Below are 18677 nucleotides of genomic sequence, written 5' to 3'. Positions count from 1 at the left end.
TACCGAGTGGGCACACCTGAACGGGCCCAGATCAAAGAAGCAGTCACGGATATGCTCCGTGATAACATAATCCAGCCCTCAGCGAGCCCCTGGTCTGCCCCAGTTGTACTAGTGACGAAAAAGGATGGATCGACCCGGTTTTGCGTCGATTATCGAAAGTTAAATGCGGTTACCTTCGGCGACGCCTTCCCCATACCCCGCATTGATGACACCTTTGACAGCCTCGCAGGGGTGCGGTATTTTTCCACCCTTGATCTGGCGTCCGAGTACTGGCAGGTGGAGATGGCGGAGGAGAATCGGCCAAAAACCGCATTTACCACCCCGATGGGACTGTGTGAGTTTCGGGTGCTGCCGTTCAGACTCACTAACGCGCCCATGACGTTCCAGCGGTTGATGGAGTTGATGATGCGGGGCTTGCAGTGGGAACAGTGCCTAATTTACCTGGACGATGTGATAGTGTTCAGTAGGTCTCTGTCTGAGCACTGGTCCAGGCTATGGGAGGTATTCCAGCGACTGCGAGCAGCCCATCTCAAGCTCAAACCGCGTAAGTGTTACCTTGCACAGCGCAAGGTGGGATTCCTCGGACACTGAGTCAGCGAGGCAGGGGTGCACACCGATCCAGAGAAGGTACGCGCCGTAGTGGATTGGTCACGGCCAAGGAACCTGACGGAGATCAGATCATTCTTGGGGCTCGCCACCTATTATCGTCGATTTGTAAAGGGATTCAGCGAGATTTACACCCCCTCACCCAACTCACATTCCCTAAGAACCCCTATCAGTGGATGGAGGCCTTCCAGACGGCCTTCACCACCGTCAAAGACCACCTCACCCACACCCCCACCCTGGCTTTCCCAGATTTCACCACTGATTTTGTTTAGGACACCGACGCCTGCAGCAGTGGGCTGGGCACGGTGCTGTCACAGGTGCAGGGTGCGACGGAGCGGGTTATCGCATACGCCAGTCGGACCCTGAGTGGGGCCGAGCTGAATTATTGCGTGACCCATCAAGAACTGTAAGCCGTGATCTTCGCGTGTAAACAGTTCTGACCGTATTTGTACGGCAGGAAATGCCGGGTACGCACCGACCATTATGCCCTGCAGTTCCTCCTTACGTTCAAGGAACCGCGGGGGCAGATGGCCCGATGGTTGGCGGAGTTGCAGGAGTACAACCTGCTAATTGAGTACCGAGCTGGGCGGACGCACGCAAACGCGGACGCCTTGTCGAGGCGGCCCGCGGTGTTCGCCGAGACAAGGACGGAGGAAGCCTGCCCGTGCTTCACGGGGGGATGTTGCCGGCAGGTGGCGGGCCCCCAGGAGCACGCTGAGACTAACCCTCCTCCGATGAGAGAAAGTGCAGTATGTGCCACAGAGACCCCGGCAGGAGGAGCCAGGGGCCCGATGGACCACCCGGCGGTCATGGAGCCCAAACCCTGGGGCCCGACGGCCCGCTCAACCCCGACCAAACGGATCCAAGAGGACATCGGCTGTGCATTCCCAGGCCTCGATGACGAGCAGTTGAGACAGACCCAGCAGCGGGACCCATACCTGGTGGCGGTGGAGGCGGCCCTGCGGGAGAAAAAAGGCACCCTACCGGGGCCATGGAGTGGTTTGTATGCTCGGTTGTGTGTAGAGAATGGAGTGGTGAGGGAACAAACCGAAGCTGGACAGCCGGGGTGCATCTGTGTCCCCGCCCAGGTGCGGCCCCAGCTGCTACGGCTGGTGCATGACCACCCGCTCGGGGGCCATGATGGGGAACATCGCACTCGGGAGACTCTGTGTCGCCAGTATCTCTGGCCTAAATTGGCGCAAGATGTGGCTGCCTGGGTGCAGGGCTGCCGGGCCTGTCAGCAGTGTGGGCAGAAACCGGCGCGGTACCAGGTACCCTTTAGGCCGTTCCGCGTCAGTCGGATGAACCAGCTCGTAGGGATCGACCTACAGGGACCATTCCCACGATCCCACCGAGGCAACCGTTATATCCTCGTGGCAGTGGAGTATTTCACGCGCTACCCCGTGGCGGTGGCCATCCCCGATAAAACGGACCTGGTGGTCGCCCAGGCATTCGTAGAACACTAAGTGCTTAAATATGGGATCCCCGAACGAGTCATTACTGACCAGGGTAGTGAGTTTGAGGCGGAGCTATCCCAGGTGCTGTGCTACGAGTTCGGAATCCAGAAGGACCGAACCATGGCATACCACCCCCAGGCAAATGGTATGGTGGAGCGAATGAACCAGACTCTAGCCGCGAAGCTCAAACGCATGGCGGCCGCCAATCAACAGGACTGGGACAAACACCTCCCCTATGCCCTGCCAGGGTCCGGAGCCAAGCCTACCCACAAGGAGAGGCCGCACACCAGCAGCAAGAGCAGAGCGCCCGACCGCGAATGGAGCCCCCCTTCTTCTGGGCGGACTCGAATGTGTGGCTGCACACTCCTCGCGTCGGGGCCGGGCAGGTCGGAAAATTGACAACCTACTGGAGGGAACCCTGGACCGTGGGACGGCAGATCTCCCCCTGGACGGTGCTGATTTAGGGAGGGGAGAAGGGCCGGGAGATGGTGGTCAACGTCCGCCGACTAAAACCATGGAGAGCAGATCCAGTGGGGGGGGACCCCACCGTTCAAGTACCCCGAAATTCCGGAAGCCTCGCACGTGGGGCCCCGACCCGGGCCGGGGGGGACAGGGATGACGGCCTTTAAACCCTACCGCCTCTGAGTTTGTTCCCCAGCCCGCAGGTGCCAAGGACTGAGGAAAACCGTTGGAGTGGAGGAGGAGACCGCCGCCGGAACTCCGGGATACGGAGCCACCACCCCCCGAGGCCGGCCACGAGGACTGGACGAGTCCCGCGGACCCCGCGACGCTACCTCGTGGGAGCAACCCAGGCGAAGTGCTCCAGTCAACCCAGGACATGGATTGGCACCTCGGGGGGCTATGTGGTGCCACAACAGCGAAGCCGCTCCATCGAAACTGGGGCCGTTGCTGTGCTGCTGCGACCGAGAAGCCACCCGGCTCCCGTCACAGCGCTCTCCCCGCCATCCCCCCCCCCCCACATAAGCACACACACACACTCACGTGGGGCCTCGTGGGGAGGGGGGACACCTGCCCTGAGTTTTTACCCGAGAGGCCCCCTCGTGGGGGTGCTCCACGGTTTCTCAGGGTCAGGGAATTGGCAGCCCCCCCCAGGCCAAATGGCACTGCGGCGCCGTGGCTTAACTTAAAATTAAATGACCATGGCGAACTCACTGAGAACTGCAGTGAGGACATGCCCAGGACACACGCAGACCAGCAGACAGGTGGAGAGAGGGGCAGCACGGGTTAAGCGTCTCTACCCGTGATGCACCGCGGATTAACGTCCCTACCCATGATGCACCGTGGATTAACGTCTCTACCCGTGATGCACCACGGATTAACGGCTCTACCCGTGATGCACCGCGGATTGGCGGCGATGATGCGGCACCGGCTCGCTTTTTGAGTCGTTGCACTTGGTTAAACAATGGGGGGGCGGAGAGTCAGAGAGGGGAGGTGATCGAATTGGATAAGAGGCCAACGGGACGGTGGTGCGAGGGCTTTGAAGGGAGCATAAAAAGCGATGCTTTGGGGAAGCACGGGGCCGTTTTTTCTGGCGATCAACAGGAGGGAGGGATCGAGGAGCCGTCACCTCACTGTTACTCGCACGTCCGTGAGACGGGACAGAGAACAGCCAGATTCCGTTTAGAGCATCATCTTTCCGCGACCTCCATCGCTGCGAGGTCGGACCGTAAGTACAAGGAAGAGAGGTAAGACTAAGGGGCGAAATTCTGAGAGAAAATAGAGAGCGGACAGGCCGATTAAGTATCAGGCAGTAGAGAGATAGGTTAGACCTGTTCTGCTGGTCCGTACTGACACGCACAGTCTAGTTTGTTTATTCGTGGAGAATAAATCGTCCATAGAGTATAAACCGTGTCGTGTTGTCTCTGTGAGTGCGAAGGGTAGTGCGTGGTGTGGCGAGCCTGCACGCTGTGGTTTCTGTGTTTACGCACGGGTGTGTAATTTTACTCGTGCGTGTGCGCTCATCGCGCCTGTTGAGTTGCGAGCCTGCACGTTGTGATTCCTTTGTTTGCGCACGAGATGGGGTTTCACTCCGTGGGCGCGCTCACCGCAGCACGTCCGCCCCTGAACCCGCGTAGCGCGTCGTAGGCGTAAAGCGGTCAGTTCTACTGATTGAATCATGAATACGCGGGCAGCAGCAAAGTCGGGGGTACAGGGGAGCGAGGAATTGGGGGGCGGTAGCCCGCACCCGACAGAGCAGTCGGGGAGCAGTAGCTCGATCACGACGGAGGAGTCGGGGGGCAGCGGCCCCGACAATTTGGTGTCAGACGTGGTACAAACCCCCACAGCCCCACGGGAGAGAAATGCGGTACTCCACACGAAAATAAGATATGTGTTTACAGGCTCAGGGACCCCTTCATGGAAAGCGTTTTCCCGCAACATCATAGGGGCTAAAGAGCTCAATGGTTGGACAGACGCGCAGGCGTTACGACAATTCACTATTAATCTAGACGGGCGGACAGCTGATTTTGTCGAGGCACTACCCGCAAGCACCCAAACCCAGTTGGAAGAGTTGATGCACCAACTCCACCTGTTTTGGCATGCGTAATGTGAGACAGGCCAAGACGGCCTTAGAGGCGCGCCACCACCAACCCGGCGAGGATTTTCGCGATTACGCTGAAGACGTGTGATCGCTAACACGGATCGCCCGCCCAGAGTTCGTAACAGAGGCGATTGGCGAGCTGGCCGCTGACAAAATCCTCCGATATTTAGCCCGCACCGCGTGGTGGCAGCCTAAAGTGAGTGGTATGAGCCTCCCCTTTAATAGCCTCGTCAAGCGCGCACTCGAGTGCGAGGAGCTGGCCAGTGAGCGCGCGCATCTTCGAGGGCTGGGACGAGAGCGTGCCATCGCAAGCCTGTTCCCGGGGGGGGGGAGAGGAGGAGGGAGGAGGAGGAGGGAGGAGGAGGGAGGAGGAAGGAGGGGGGAGGAGGGGGGACGAGGAGGGAGGAGGAGGAGCGCGCCAGTACGGTAAAGGGTCGGGCAAGGGAGCCTCCAGGACCCCGCGAGACAACCCCGGGACGGGTAGCAGGGATACAGACGGGCATAAGGGATATAGCCGGCCAGGTGACGCAAGTAGGTGACAGGGTGACCCACGTACATGAGGAAGCGAATAAAAATATGAAAACCATCCAGTCCGAGATGGAGGAGCTACGCTCCACAGTAGGGGGGCTGGCCGGGTGGGTGTCCCAGTTAGAGTCCGACCTTGGGCAGCTGCGTATGGGAAGAGGGAGAAGGGATGGGCAGGGGGCCTCCTATGGGACCGCCCCCTGGGCATGCTACCTGTGCGACCATTGGGGGCATCTCGTGAGAGACTGCCCTCAGATCGCCCGCGCTAGAAACGCGCCAGGGTTAAACGCCAACGCCCCCTAGAGAGTGGACCATCTAGGGGTGCAATCGACGTGGTCCCGACACAAAACGACGATAGTAGTAATGGTGAGCGAGTGACCCCCACACAGATTCCTACCACAACACCCAAGGACGCGGTGAGGACGGGCGACTGGCTATGGGAGCTGGTGGCGGGAATCACGGGGGCCACATCGCTGGTAGGACAGGTGAATGGGCAGCACACCCGGATTCTACTGGACACGGGGGCGGTGGCCTCACTCGTGAGCCCCCGCGCACTGCAGCGTGCTCGGGGTGGACGTGGGCCGCCTGCATGCCCCGGATCGCGTGCTGCACATGGCGAGTGGAGCCGGGATGGGGCTGCTGGGAAGAATCTCCCTCGAGGTCTGCCTCGGATACCAGACGTGCACCCAGGAATTCTACATCTCAAGTGTGTTGTGCCATGAGTGTATTGCAGGTGTAGTGAGTTCGAATTAGGTGCACACACGACTCCTTGGGAGGCAACGCTGATTTATTAGAACGGTAAGTAATATAACACTGCACATAAGATGGTGACCACCGACCTACTCTAGCTAACACATACTTCTCAAATACTCTAGCGTGACCCAGCCAGGTGGCTACTGCCAGGTCCGCTGACTGGAGGCTTGACTCTTCTTGGCGTCTTCACGATGCATCTTCGTTCTTGATACGGGCAGCCTCGAACCTCGTGAGGAGGCTGCTTATATGGGCCTCGGCGTGCCCGGGCCCCACCCCGGCCACGCCTCTCTTCGAGAACCCTCTCGAAGCCCCCCTGCTGTCCACGTGCCCTCCGAGGTGCCCCCTAGGCCCCCAACCCCCACTGGGGTCCAGTCACGTGTCCAGCCGGGTTCACAGAGAGTGCCACGGCCTCACACCACCCTCGTGGCCTCCCGGAGCCCAGAACCGGCCCTGACGTCATTCCCGCCTCCAGCCGGGATGACGTCATGCGTGTGTGTAGACCCGCGTGGTCATGACGCTCCCCCACATAGTGACGTCACGCTTGTGCGTGTGTACACAGTAGTGATTCTACAATCACTACACAGGTACGGACCTCCTGGAGAAACTAGGACTCAACGTACAGCCCCGCCAGCGATGCGCCATAGTGGAAAGCAGCGGGGAGCGGATTCCTTTCCTGGGACAAGAGCTGAATCGCCCTCGCTTCACACCCGTGGCCGCTACCCTGGTGTCGGCCGTCACCATCGGCCCGCTCGCCGAGATGCTGGTACCCGTGGCAACCCCCTCCACTGACCCCGCACACCGATCATCGGGCGAGGTAATGCTAACTCCTCACCCGGAGTTGGCGGCGCGGTACGGGGTTGTGGGATCGGCCACGCTGGTCAACGCAGACGGGGGCCGACTGTTCATGCGGGTATTTAACCCACACAGTACCCCAGCAATGCTATGGCGACGCGCCACGGTAGCCACCATACACCCCCTGCACGCGCGCCACTCTAACGACTCGGTGTTTGCACTCTGGGCGGAGGACCCTGGTCGCCCCGAGGACAACCAGGACCTGGCCTGGCGAGTCGGCCCGACTCCCCGAGCCGAGGTCGTCCCCTTGCACAAGGCGTTACATGTGCCTTGGGCAGATTTACCTAAGGGGGAGGCCGATCAGCTGTGCGGGTTATTGCAGAAGTACGCCAACGTGTTCAGTGAGCACGATTCAGCGGTGGGCTGGACTGACCTTGTTAAGCACCAAATTGACACCGGTGCAGCCCGACCCATCAAACTCCCCAAATACCGAGTGGGCACACCTGAACGGGCCCAGATCAAAGAAGCAGTCACGGATATGCTCCGTGATAACATAATCCAGCCCTCAGCGAGCCCCTGGTCTGCCCCAGTTGTACTAGTGACGAAAAAGGATGGATCGACCCGGTTTTGCGTCGATTATCGAAAGTTAAATGCGGTTACCTTCGGCGACGCCTTCCCCATACCCCGCATTGATGACACCTTTGACAGCCTCGCAGGGGTGCGGTATTTTTCCACCCTTGATCTGGCGTCCGAGTACTGGCAGGTGGAGATGGCGGAGGAGAATCGGCCAAAAACCGCATTTACCACCCCGATGGGACTGTGTGAGTTTCGGGTGCTGCCGTTCAGACTCACTAACGCGCCCATGACGTTCCAGCGGTTGATGGAGTTGATGATGCGGGGCTTGCAGTGGGAACAGTGCCTAATTTACCTGGACGATGTGATAGTGTTCAGTAGGTCTCTGTCTGAGCACTGGTCCAGGCTATGGGAGGTATTCCAGCGACTGCGAGCAGCCCATCTCAAGCTCAAACCGCGTAAGTGTTACCTTGCACAGCGCAAGGTGGGATTCCTCGGACACTGAGTCAGCGAGGCAGGGGTGCACACCGATCCAGAGAAGGTACGCGCCGTAGTGGATTGGTCACGGCCAAGGAACCTGACGGAGATCAGATCATTCTTGGGGCTCGCCACCTATTATCGTCGATTTGTAAAGGGATTCAGCGAGATTTACACCCCCTCACCCAACTCACATTCCCTAAGAACCCCTATCAGTGGATGGAGGCCTTCCAGACGGCCTTCACCACCGTCAAAGACCACCTCACCCACACCCCCACCCTGGCTTTCCCAGATTTCACCACTGATTTTGTTTAGGACACCGACGCCTGCAGCAGTGGGCTGGGCACGGTGCTGTCACAGGTGCAGGGTGCGACGGAGCGGGTTATCGCATACGCCAGTCGGACCCTGAGTGGGGCCGAGCTGAATTATTGCGTGACCCATCAAGAACTGTAAGCCGTGATCTTCGCGTGTAAACAGTTCTGACCGTATTTGTACGGCAGGAAATGCCGGGTACGCACCGACCATTATGCCCTGCAGTTCCTCCTTACGTTCAAGGAACCGCGGGGGCAGATGGCCCGATGGTTGGCGGAGTTGCAGGAGTACAACCTGCTAATTGAGTACCGAGCTGGGCGGACGCACGCAAACGCGGACGCCTTGTCGAGGCGGCCCGCGGTGTTCGCCGAGACAAGGACGGAGGAAGCCTGCCCGTGCTTCACGGGGGGATGTTGCCGGCAGGTGGCGGGCCCCCAGGAGCACGCTGAGACTAACCCTCCTCCGATGAGAGAAAGTGCAGTATGTGCCACAGAGACCCCGGCAGGAGGAGCCAGGGGCCCGATGGACCACCCGGCGGTCATGGAGCCCAAACCCTGGGGCCCGACGGCCCGCTCAACCCCGACCAAACGGATCCAAGAGGACATCGGCTGTGCATTCCCAGGCCTCGATGACGAGCAGTTGAGACAGACCCAGCAGCGGGACCCATACCTGGTGGCGGTGGAGGCGGCCCTGCGGGAGAAAAAAGGCACCCTACCGGGGCCATGGAGTGGTTTGTATGCTCGGTTGTGTGTAGAGAATGGAGTGGTGAGGGAACAAACCGAAGCTGGACAGCCGGGGTGCATCTGTGTCCCCGCCCAGGTGCGGCCCCAGCTGCTACGGCTGGTGCATGACCACCCGCTCGGGGGCCATGATGGGGAACATCGCACTCGGGAGACTCTGTGTCGCCAGTATCTCTGGCCTAAATTGGCGCAAGATGTGGCTGCCTGGGTGCAGGGCTGCCGGGCCTGTCAGCAGTGTGGGCAGAAACCGGCGCGGTACCAGGTACCCTTTAGGCCGTTCCGCGTCAGTCGGATGAACCAGCTCGTAGGGATCGACCTACAGGGACCATTCCCACGATCCCACCGAGGCAACCGTTATATCCTCGTGGCAGTGGAGTATTTCACGCGCTACCCCGTGGCGGTGGCCATCCCCGATAAAACGGACCTGGTGGTCGCCCAGGCATTCGTAGAACACTAAGTGCTTAAATATGGGATCCCCGAACGAGTCATTACTGACCAGGGTAGTGAGTTTGAGGCGGAGCTATCCCAGGTGCTGTGCTACGAGTTCGGAATCCAGAAGGACCGAACCATGGCATACCACCCCCAGGCAAATGGTATGGTGGAGCGAATGAACCAGACTCTAGCCGCGAAGCTCAAACGCATGGCGGCCGCCAATCAACAGGACTGGGACAAACACCTCCCCTATGCCCTGCCAGGGTCCGGAGCCAAGCCTACCCACAAGGAGAGGCCGCACACCAGCAGCAAGAGCAGAGCGCCCGACCGCGAATGGAGCCCCCCTTCTTCTGGGCGGACTCGAATGTGTGGCTGCACACTCCTCGCGTCGGGGCCGGGCAGGTCGGAAAATTGACAACCTACTGGAGGGAACCCTGGACCGTGGGACGGCAGATCTCCCCCTGGACGGTGCTGATTTAGGGAGGGGAGAAGGGCCGGGAGATGGTGGTCAACGTCCGCCGACTAAAACCATGGAGAGCAGATCCAGTGGGGGGGGACCCCACCGTTCAAGTACCCCGAAATTCCGGAAGCCTCGCACGTGGGGCCCCGACCCGGGCCGGGGGGGACAGGGATGACGGCCTTTAAACCCTACCGCCTCTGAGTTTGTTCCCCAGCCCGCAGGTGCCAAGGACTGAGGAAAACCGTTGGAGTGGAGGAGGAGACCGCCGCCGGAACTCCGGGATACGGAGCCACCACCCCCCGAGGCCGGCCACGAGGACTGGACGAGTCCCGCGGACCCCGCGACGCTACCTCGTGGGAGCAACCCAGGCGAAGTGCTCCAGTCAACCCAGGACATGGATTGGCACCTCGGGGGGCTATGTGGTGCCACAACAGCGAAGCCGCTCCATCGAAACTGGGGCCGTTGCTGTGCTGCTGCGACCGAGAAGCCACCCGGCTCCCGTCACAGCGCTCTCCCCGCCATCCCCCCCCCCCCACATAAGCACACACACACACTCACGTGGGGCCTCGTGGGGAGGGGGGACACCTGCCCTGAGTTTTTACCCGAGAGGCCCCCTCGTGGGGGTGCTCCACGGTTTCTCAGGGTCAGGGAATTGGCAGGCCCCCCCCCCAAGCCAAATGGCACTGCGGGGCCGTGGTTTAACTTAAAATTAAATGACCACGGCGAACTCACTGAGAACCGCAGTGAGGAGATGCCCAGGACACATGCAGACCAGCAGACAGGTGGGGAGCGGGGCAGCACGGGTTAAGCGTCTCTACCCGTGGTGCACCGCGGGTTAGCGTCTCTACCCGTGATGCACCACGGATTAACGTCTCTACCCGTGATGCACCGCGGATTGGCGGCGATGATGCAGGCACCGGCTCGCTTATTGAGTCGGTGCACTTGGTTAAACAATGGGGGGGTGAAGCGTCAGAGAGGGGAGGTGATCGAATTGGATAAGAGGCCAACGGGATGGTGGTGCGAGGGCTTTGAAGGGAGCATAAAAAGGAACGCTTTGGGGAAGCATGGGGCCGTTTTCGCTGGGGATCAACAGGAGGGAGGGATCGAGGAGCTGTCACCTCACTGTTACTCGCACGTCCGTGAGACGGGGCAGAGCACAGCCAGATTCCGTTTACAGCATCATCTTTCCGTGACCTCCATCGCTGCGAGGTCGGACCGTAAGTACAAGGAAGAGAGGTAAGACTAAGGGGCGAAATTCTGAGAGAAAATAGAGAGCGGACAGGCCGATTAAGTATCAGGCAGTAGAGAGATAGGTTAGACCTGTCCTGCTGGTCCGTACAGACATGCACAGTCTAGTTTGTTTATTCGTGGATAATAAATCGTCCGTAGAGTATAAACCGTGTCGTGTTGTCTCTGTGAGTGCAAAGGGTAGTGCGTGGTGTGGCGAGCCTGCGCGCTGTGGTTTCTGTGTTTACGCACGGGTGTGTAATTTTACTCGCGCGTGTGCACTCGTCGCGCCCGTTGAGTTGCGAGCCTGCACGCTGTGATTCCTTTGTTTGCGCACGAGCCGGGTTTCACTCCACGGGCACGCTCACCGCAGCACGTCCGCCCCTGAGCCCGCGTAGCGCGTCGTAGGCGTAAAGGGGTCAGTTCTACTGATTGAATCATGAATACGCGGGCAGCAGCAAAGTCGGGGGTACAGGGGAGCGAGGAATTGGGGGGCGGTAGCCCACACCCGACAGAGCAGTCGGGAAGCAGTAGCTCGATCACGACGGAGGAGTTGGGGGGCAGCGGCCCCGACAGCTGCTCAATGTACATTCTTCTGCTTCAGGACTTTTATTGAAGGAAGATTTATGATGTTAAATAAGTAAACAAGGTTTTTCCAAAACGTTGGTGCTGCAACGGCAAAGTCGTTCTCACGTATTTCAAATCTCGTTGTTGGGATAGTTAACAGGCAATTAAATGGATGTCTTAGGTTTCTTTGGTTTGACAGCGGGCTTTATGATTTAGCAAAATGTAGCACAGATGTGCCAATAAGGATTTTACTTATGAACAGGGCCCAATGTAGATTTCGACTTGCATCAGGTGACGTAAGATGGGATTTTACGTCGAGGTCAAATTGGTGGTCAAATGGGGTTTAGTCTGTTCAGTGTTACATTAGTAGCTGATCTGTATGCAGCGTCACAGTAGCCACCCAACCTTGTGGAACGCCATTTGTTATTTTAATATTTTTGGACGAGATGTTACCACGATGTACCTTATAGAGAACGGTCTGAGAGGTACCTCTGAAACCATTTTATTTCCTGTCTGAAAAAAGTTAGTTGACTATTTCGTGTGAGTAGAATATCGTGGTCAACAGTATCAAAGGCTTTTGACCAGGCAATGAATAGTGCACAGCAGTAGTGACCTTAATGCAGGTTACTGAAGAAAAAATAATTTCCATCCATCATAGCTGTGGTGGCACAGTAATCCTCATGGAAACCAGACTCTTTATTGCGCGGGAGATTGCGAGTTACAGGTCGCCGTCTATTCGTGCTTTAAGTATTTTTTTCAAATATTGTTGTAATTGTGAAAGAATAAAAATTGGTCTATAATAATTCTTACAATGTCTGCCTTAACAAAACTGCCCACATCCAGTTCAGCAGTAACTGTGCAGGGTGCAACGATGACATTCTAAAGGTGTTTGTAAATCTTACCTTATCACATGCAGTCACATCTTCTTAGTCTAGCATACAGCTGCTTATCTCTGAAGTACAATAAAACATTTCCCCACTTTGAAAAGTTTGCACTTCATTGGTGCCGAGTAACATATTTGTTCCTAAAAATGCAACTGGCAGTTTCTATAAACGTTATAACATCCGACTTTTTCACAGAACAACCAATGATTCAGTCCCCAGCGAGTCGGATATGCGACGTTGAACTGTAAAAAGAAAAAAAAATCAAATTTCGTCACAACTTTGCATCACTGTTCCAATCTTTAAGCACAGAGGTAATATCTCAAATCCGTACCGATACCACACGACTATTCTGTAGCCTGAAACATGGTCAAATAATCCCCACGACCCACACAGCGTGCAGCAGTCCTCATCCCGCAGTGGGTTAACAAAAGGGCTGTACACGGACAGTGTATTGCATCGTGGTTAGGATATGGGATCAATAATTAACGTATGTATGTTGAACTTGTTTCACACTGTACGTCGTCAACTGCTCAAATCGATACGAATGTGCTCTGTGAAAAATACAACTTGACGTAAGTTAAGTTACGTCGGCACCCAAGCAATCATTTGCGTGCAACTTGGCAACACGGGTGTATGCAACTGAATCGCTTCTACGTGGACGTGTCTGCAACAGGTTGCTCACAATGTAACGAGACTACTTTCAAGCATCGATCTCCTTCGCGAATCATAGCAACGTAGCGCATCATCACGCGCTGCACAGTTCCGAATTGTGATAAAGATACAATCCAATTGCTGGTGAGGAGTCGTGGTAACCAGAAAAGGGGGCAGACAATTTAGTGACTGAGACGTCTTTTGTTGTGCAACGACTCGCACAGATTTTGCCAACGCAGCTGCAGGCGACTAAGTCACAGGAATTCGAGTGATTTGGTTGTGCAACTCGGTCTCTAAGGTGTGGACTTGGATTAAAACATGTGAGACAATCAATTTCATCATTTTCCAAATTATATCATTCAATCCGTGTCCATAATCATCAGCATTGTCCTTAGCACTGCAAAATGTATGATCAGTAACACGTTATCTTGAGGATAAATTACTACGATAGAACCAGGAAACGCCTATTTGTCGTTAATGTAAGCGGCACAGCTGATGGTAATGTACCTGGACACATCTATCACTTCTTCCTTACAGTACATCTGTTGAGGCGTAAATGATGTCTCGGAGGCAGATCTTCGTGTAGGGGCTTGCGCTAGTTGTTTTATTAAAGACCTCTCTTCGCGCACGACTGCGTGTACTGCACACTCACTGCCTACACTCCACACCCCAGGGGAAAGGTACTGGGGATTCCCTAGCACAGCCACAGCCTACCCTAGCCTGGTGCCAATTTCCCCCTACCCTGGGTCCCGACTTCCACCCTTCACATTCCCGGACTCTCCAGACGACCCTGAACCCGTGACGGGTTCCAGCTTAAATCCCCCAGGGGGATATGACGTCACCGTCCCGCCCCTGTGCATGACGTCACCATCCGTGACGTCATCGTACCAGAGGGCAAGCGTGACATGACGTCACTCACTCCTACTCTACACATCTGCTCAAAAAGGAGACAAACTTAACCCACGATGCATCAATGCACATAACAATAACGCTCGCATACGCTCACACACAGCAGGATGGATAAGATGAGTTTTGTCAAGAGGGAAATACTCCCCATATTCAAGGGCCTCTCCATCGACATAGTTGGGGAATGTTTATCTGGTCCAATCACGGTTCTTATCTAATCTTAATGAGATTTATATAGCATACTTACAAAGGTGTTTTACAGCAATTCTAAAATCGAAAATAGCATTATGGATGAAATGCAGATTTGGGTTATTGTAAAGTGGTCGTGTACGTTTGATGACAGTAAAAAAAGAGGAATGGATAAGGAGGACTTTTGATAGGCCTGGTCGTAGCTGGGGGGTGCATGAAAGCTTCGGTGGCTGAAAAAAGTAATGAGGCATCGTTGTATTGAGAAGATAAAGGGGGTGGGCGATGGGCTGGAGCAAGGAGGGAGAAGGGGGCCACTGCAGTCGAGTCCACCGCACCGCCGACGACGTCCACAACGTCTGCAGTGCAGCAGCGCAATTCCAGCCGGGCCACGACGAGGTAGAGGGTCTCAGCCCAGCTCACATCCGGCCACGTGGGATGGTGAGGAATTCGCACGGCGCTGGCGTGGCCCGGCAGGCGACTGCTGGCAGCCGGGCCACCAAGAGTACGCGTGGTGGCCGTGGGGGGCAGGCAAGAGACGCAGGAGGGGAGCAGCGCCGATCGTAAAGAGCGGAGAGGAAGCCACGCGGTGCCGGCGATGTTGTGGCCCAGCAAGGAACCGCTGGCAGCCAGGCTGCTGTGTGGACGCCATTAACATCATTGATCAGAATAATTTTATCCTCTTTATCTTTCAGCGCACAGAAGATGCGGCCTGACGTCACGTGGAAGCCTGCCCCTTGCCTGGAGAGGGCCATCTTCTGTACTGTTGCAGGGAGCATAATTCTGGGTCTGCACGAAGTCTGCTGAGCCCCGAGTTGCCAATAAGCGATGGTCGGGAGTGTAATGATGACAGTTTTACATAGGAGGGAATAACGTGGTCAAATATTGTGGAGTCAGAGAGAGAGAAACACAGACACAGGAGCGGGTTTAAAAACATTTAATTCACTTTGCAAGTGGGCGCACATTAGCCATGCCTCGGTACCCCAGTGAATAAATAAGTTTACAAATGTCACCATGCTGCTTGAACTGTTGGAATTGGCTGGCACACTATGCTGTTGCTACCGATATCTCTTATCTTATAATCAATCTTAAATGTATTAAATTATTTAAATTCGTTTCATAATTTTACCTTCTATTAGTTGACTGTTATTTTCATATCATTGAGTATCGTTATGTTTCACTGCTGTAGTTATTGCCTTTTACGATGCAGCATTGCCTGGCCTTGCAGCCTGCTGCTACCATCACCTCTCCTGACATGCATGTACTACTACACATTAAACTCATACACGCGAACTTACACGTCTTCATACTCTAAATTGCAGTATACACACTGTATACAGTGCTATATGTAGTGTTCGACTTTACGCGGACAACTTGTCTTTCTTCGAACACCGCTTTATTTACAACATTCAACATGTCCTCCACACTCCACAGTATCCTGGTCACCACGGCTCGCTCACCGTGCTCCGCTCGTCTCGCTCACCACCTTTGTCTCCCCACTATCACTTCACTTGCTTCGCACTCAGCGACTCCCCATCCAGCAACTCCGCACACAGCGTCTTCAGCTCCGCTATCGCTACGCTCTCTCCACTGCTGGCTATTCTCCTCAGCTCCTCCGCACACAGCGTCTTCCCACACAGCGACTTCGCACACTCCGCACACAGCGTCTTCAGCTCCGCTATCGCTACACTCTCTCCACTGCTGGCTATTCTCCTCAGCTCCTCCGCACACAGCGTCTTCGCACACAGCGACTTCGCACACTCCGCACACAGCGTCTTCAACTCCGCTATCGCTACGCTCACTCCACTGCTAACTACTTTGTCTTGCTTAAGCTTCGCTATCGCTACGCTCACTCCACTGCTAACTACTTCGTCTTGCTCCAAAGTCTGTCTCCAAACTCTGTCTCGAAACTCTGTCTCCAAACTCCCAACTCTCCGCTCTCTTGTGTGTCTCCCCCAATTTATCCCCATTCTAATTATCGCTAATTAATTGGCCCGCGTGCCTCGCACGCTTCGCGTCCTCAAACACCTGCCTTTCTCCAGACATCTCGATGCCTCCTCGCCCTTGACAACAGCCACAGCCAATCACCGCCGTTGCTGATCCTCTGGCTTAATTGGCCCAACTGTTACCTCATCATCCCAGCCTTTGCACCTGGCTGTCCTAACACGACCCACACTGTTTTCGCCTTCTCCACAGGCTGACCCCAGATAACCCACACTGTCCGTGTGATCATGCAATTGCGCAGTTTCCACAACACACCTTCATACTCCACTACATATGTAACATGCAGTACACCTTTACCTACACACTTACCTTGCACATTAGGCTCTACACGAGCTTCTCACACACACACTCACATGTCGTACATGTGTCACGTGGTGTCAGAGCTGGGAAAAAAGCCCCTCCTATTAAAATACTCATCAGGATGCTATTGTAATGACCGAGAATTGAGTGGTGGTAGGGAAAGAGACGTGGCAGGGTAGGAATGGAGACAGTTCCGGCGGAGGGGTGCAGGCCGCGTGTGTGGGATAAGGCAGAGAAGCGAGGAGTGGCAGAGGGCATCGTTAGAAACAGAGACATGAGAGAGAGGCGGCCGTGTTGCTATTGCATTATTGACACAAGTTCGTTGTGGGGCCGTCCATAAATTACGTCACGCATCTGGGGGGGGGTTCAGACATTTGTGATGTGTGATGACGGGGGGGGCGGTTTGAGAAATGTGACGTCACATCAAAATGCGCAACGTTAAATAAATCTAGAATTGTTATAACAACGCTAATTCTTATAACAACATTCCTATAACATCAGAGTGCAGCGCCACATTAAATACGCACTACAATGACAATAGTTTAAAGCGATTTGAAGCATGTTTTATTTTCAAAATGGAAATATGGTTTTGGGGTGGGGGGCAGAGCTTTGTGACGTCATAGTTGAGGGGGGGGGTCTGACTCTTTGTGACGCCGCGTGACGAGGGGGGGGGAAGGGTAAAAAATCGTCCAAAATCGCGTGACGTCATTTATGGACGGCCCCTGTTGACACAAACGCGCACGAGAGAGAGAGAAAGAGAAAATAATCCGTGGCTGTGTTTGGTTGTTCCATTGAGAGAAGTTTGACGACCGTCCGCGATCTGTGATCGTAACGAACGTTCACGTTGCATTTCCGAGGAGCGAGGCGGTCCATGACACTGCCACCTGCATCCACACCCAAAGGTGGCGTCATCAGAGCTCAACGCTGACCCACGCAGGATACCCCCCGCCCCCCTCCCTCAGGCCCCGCCCACCTGCCCTCTGACCCCTGATTTTGGCGGGAAACCAACATGAGATTGGCGGCAGTGATGTTGCTAAGCAGCGAGGCGGTGAGACGAGGGCTGAGGTAAAAGTTTTACTTCTTGCCTACAGGCATGTGAAGTAAAGTCACTGGGCTGATTACATTTACTGTGCTATGAGGTAGGGAACAGTGTTGTAAGGTTACAACTTGTCCAGGTAGAGAGTTACGTGGTTAAGAATGTGTGGTGCCGCCGCAGCGGAGCAGCTCCGTCAGGGGCCGTACCCACCTCCGTGACACCACCACCGGGGGGTGACAACGCCGATGCGGCACGCCCTCGCCGCCCCCTCCCCCCCCACCCCCGCACGAACACACACATACCCCACGTAGAGCCGGGAGGGAAGGTCACCTGGCCGACGGGTTTTTATCCAGAAGCCCCTAATGGGATCAAGCTTCATGGTTTCCTGCGGCCGGGAAACTGGGCGACCTACCACTGAGGCTGGCCCGCACCGCGGCGCCGTGACCTGATATTATAATGGCATGGTTACGGCAGGGGCGGTAAAGCCACCGCGGATGAAATCACACACACGGCATGGGGCGTGGGAACAGCGGTACGCCTTTGTTATAGGTAGAATTAGGGACCCCAATAACAACGGGACAGGAGCATTCCGAAATCTGAATGGACAGGGCAGCACGGGGTGTGGGAACAGCGGAACGCTTTTGTTATAGGTAAGATTACAGATCCGAATGTGAAAGGGACGAGAATAACTCGGCCTCCGATTGGACAGGGCGGCACGGGTATGGAAGCATCTGAATGCCTTTTTGTTATAGGTAAGATTATAGACCCGAATGTGAAGGGGACGAAAATAACTTGGCCTCCGATTGGACAAAGGGCACGGGTGGACGAACGAGAGGACCACGGAATGCCTGTTGCAATAGGGTGGATAAAAAGCGGAGGCTTAGGGTAGCGAGGACCAGTGTTCTTCAAATCATCGAGGTCCACGGAGCAGGAGAGTCAGCCGTTCGAGACGTCCGTGTGACGAGCTTCAGCGCAGCCAGGCTCAACCCTTTACAGCTTTCAGCGCAGCAGAGTGGAAGTAAGTGGAAGTAAGGGAGAGGTGAGTGTGAACGATTTAATCGAGGGTAGAGAGTGGAGCGATAGGCAGGATAAATTGAGCCTAGGATTCCCGAAGGATAGGCTAGGAGGGCCTGCTGACTCACACAATCACGCGTAGTTTAACGGGTTACTCGCGGTAAATAAAATAACTAGTAGGGGGATAAACTGTGTCGTGTGGTCTTTGGGAGTGT

The 18677-nt window shown here is 55.7% G+C and overlaps 1 protein-coding gene across 3 annotated transcripts in view; it reads right to left on the bottom strand.

Annotated features, from left to right (window-relative positions):
* LOC116957312 (E3 ubiquitin/ISG15 ligase TRIM25-like) overlaps nucleotides 1-14464 on the bottom strand; it is a 31229-nt gene extending 16765 nt beyond the window's left edge. For 2 of the 3 annotated variants that reach the window (XM_076055730.1, XM_076055732.1), the window contains exons 1-2: nucleotides 13524-14464; nucleotides 12384-12607 (exon numbers count right to left, since the gene is read on the bottom strand). The gene's annotated coding sequence lies outside the window, so the exon portion shown is untranslated. Of the gene's footprint in view, nucleotides 1-12383 lie in introns of all 3 variants that reach the window. The other variant, XM_076055731.1, reaches the window with a different exon arrangement.
* Between the last annotated feature and the right edge of the window lie 4213 nt (nucleotides 14465-18677).

This window comes from Petromyzon marinus, chromosome 72 (assembly GCF_048934315.1).
Source record: "Petromyzon marinus isolate PM22_M1 ecotype Great Lakes invasive population chromosome 72, UKy_Petmar_22M1.pri1.0, whole genome shotgun sequence".
In the NCBI taxonomy this organism is placed as follows: Eukaryota; Metazoa; Chordata; class Hyperoartia; order Petromyzontiformes; family Petromyzontidae; genus Petromyzon; species Petromyzon marinus.
The sequence above is the reverse complement of the archived record's forward strand: the minus strand, read 5'-3'. Positions and strand labels throughout refer to the sequence as shown.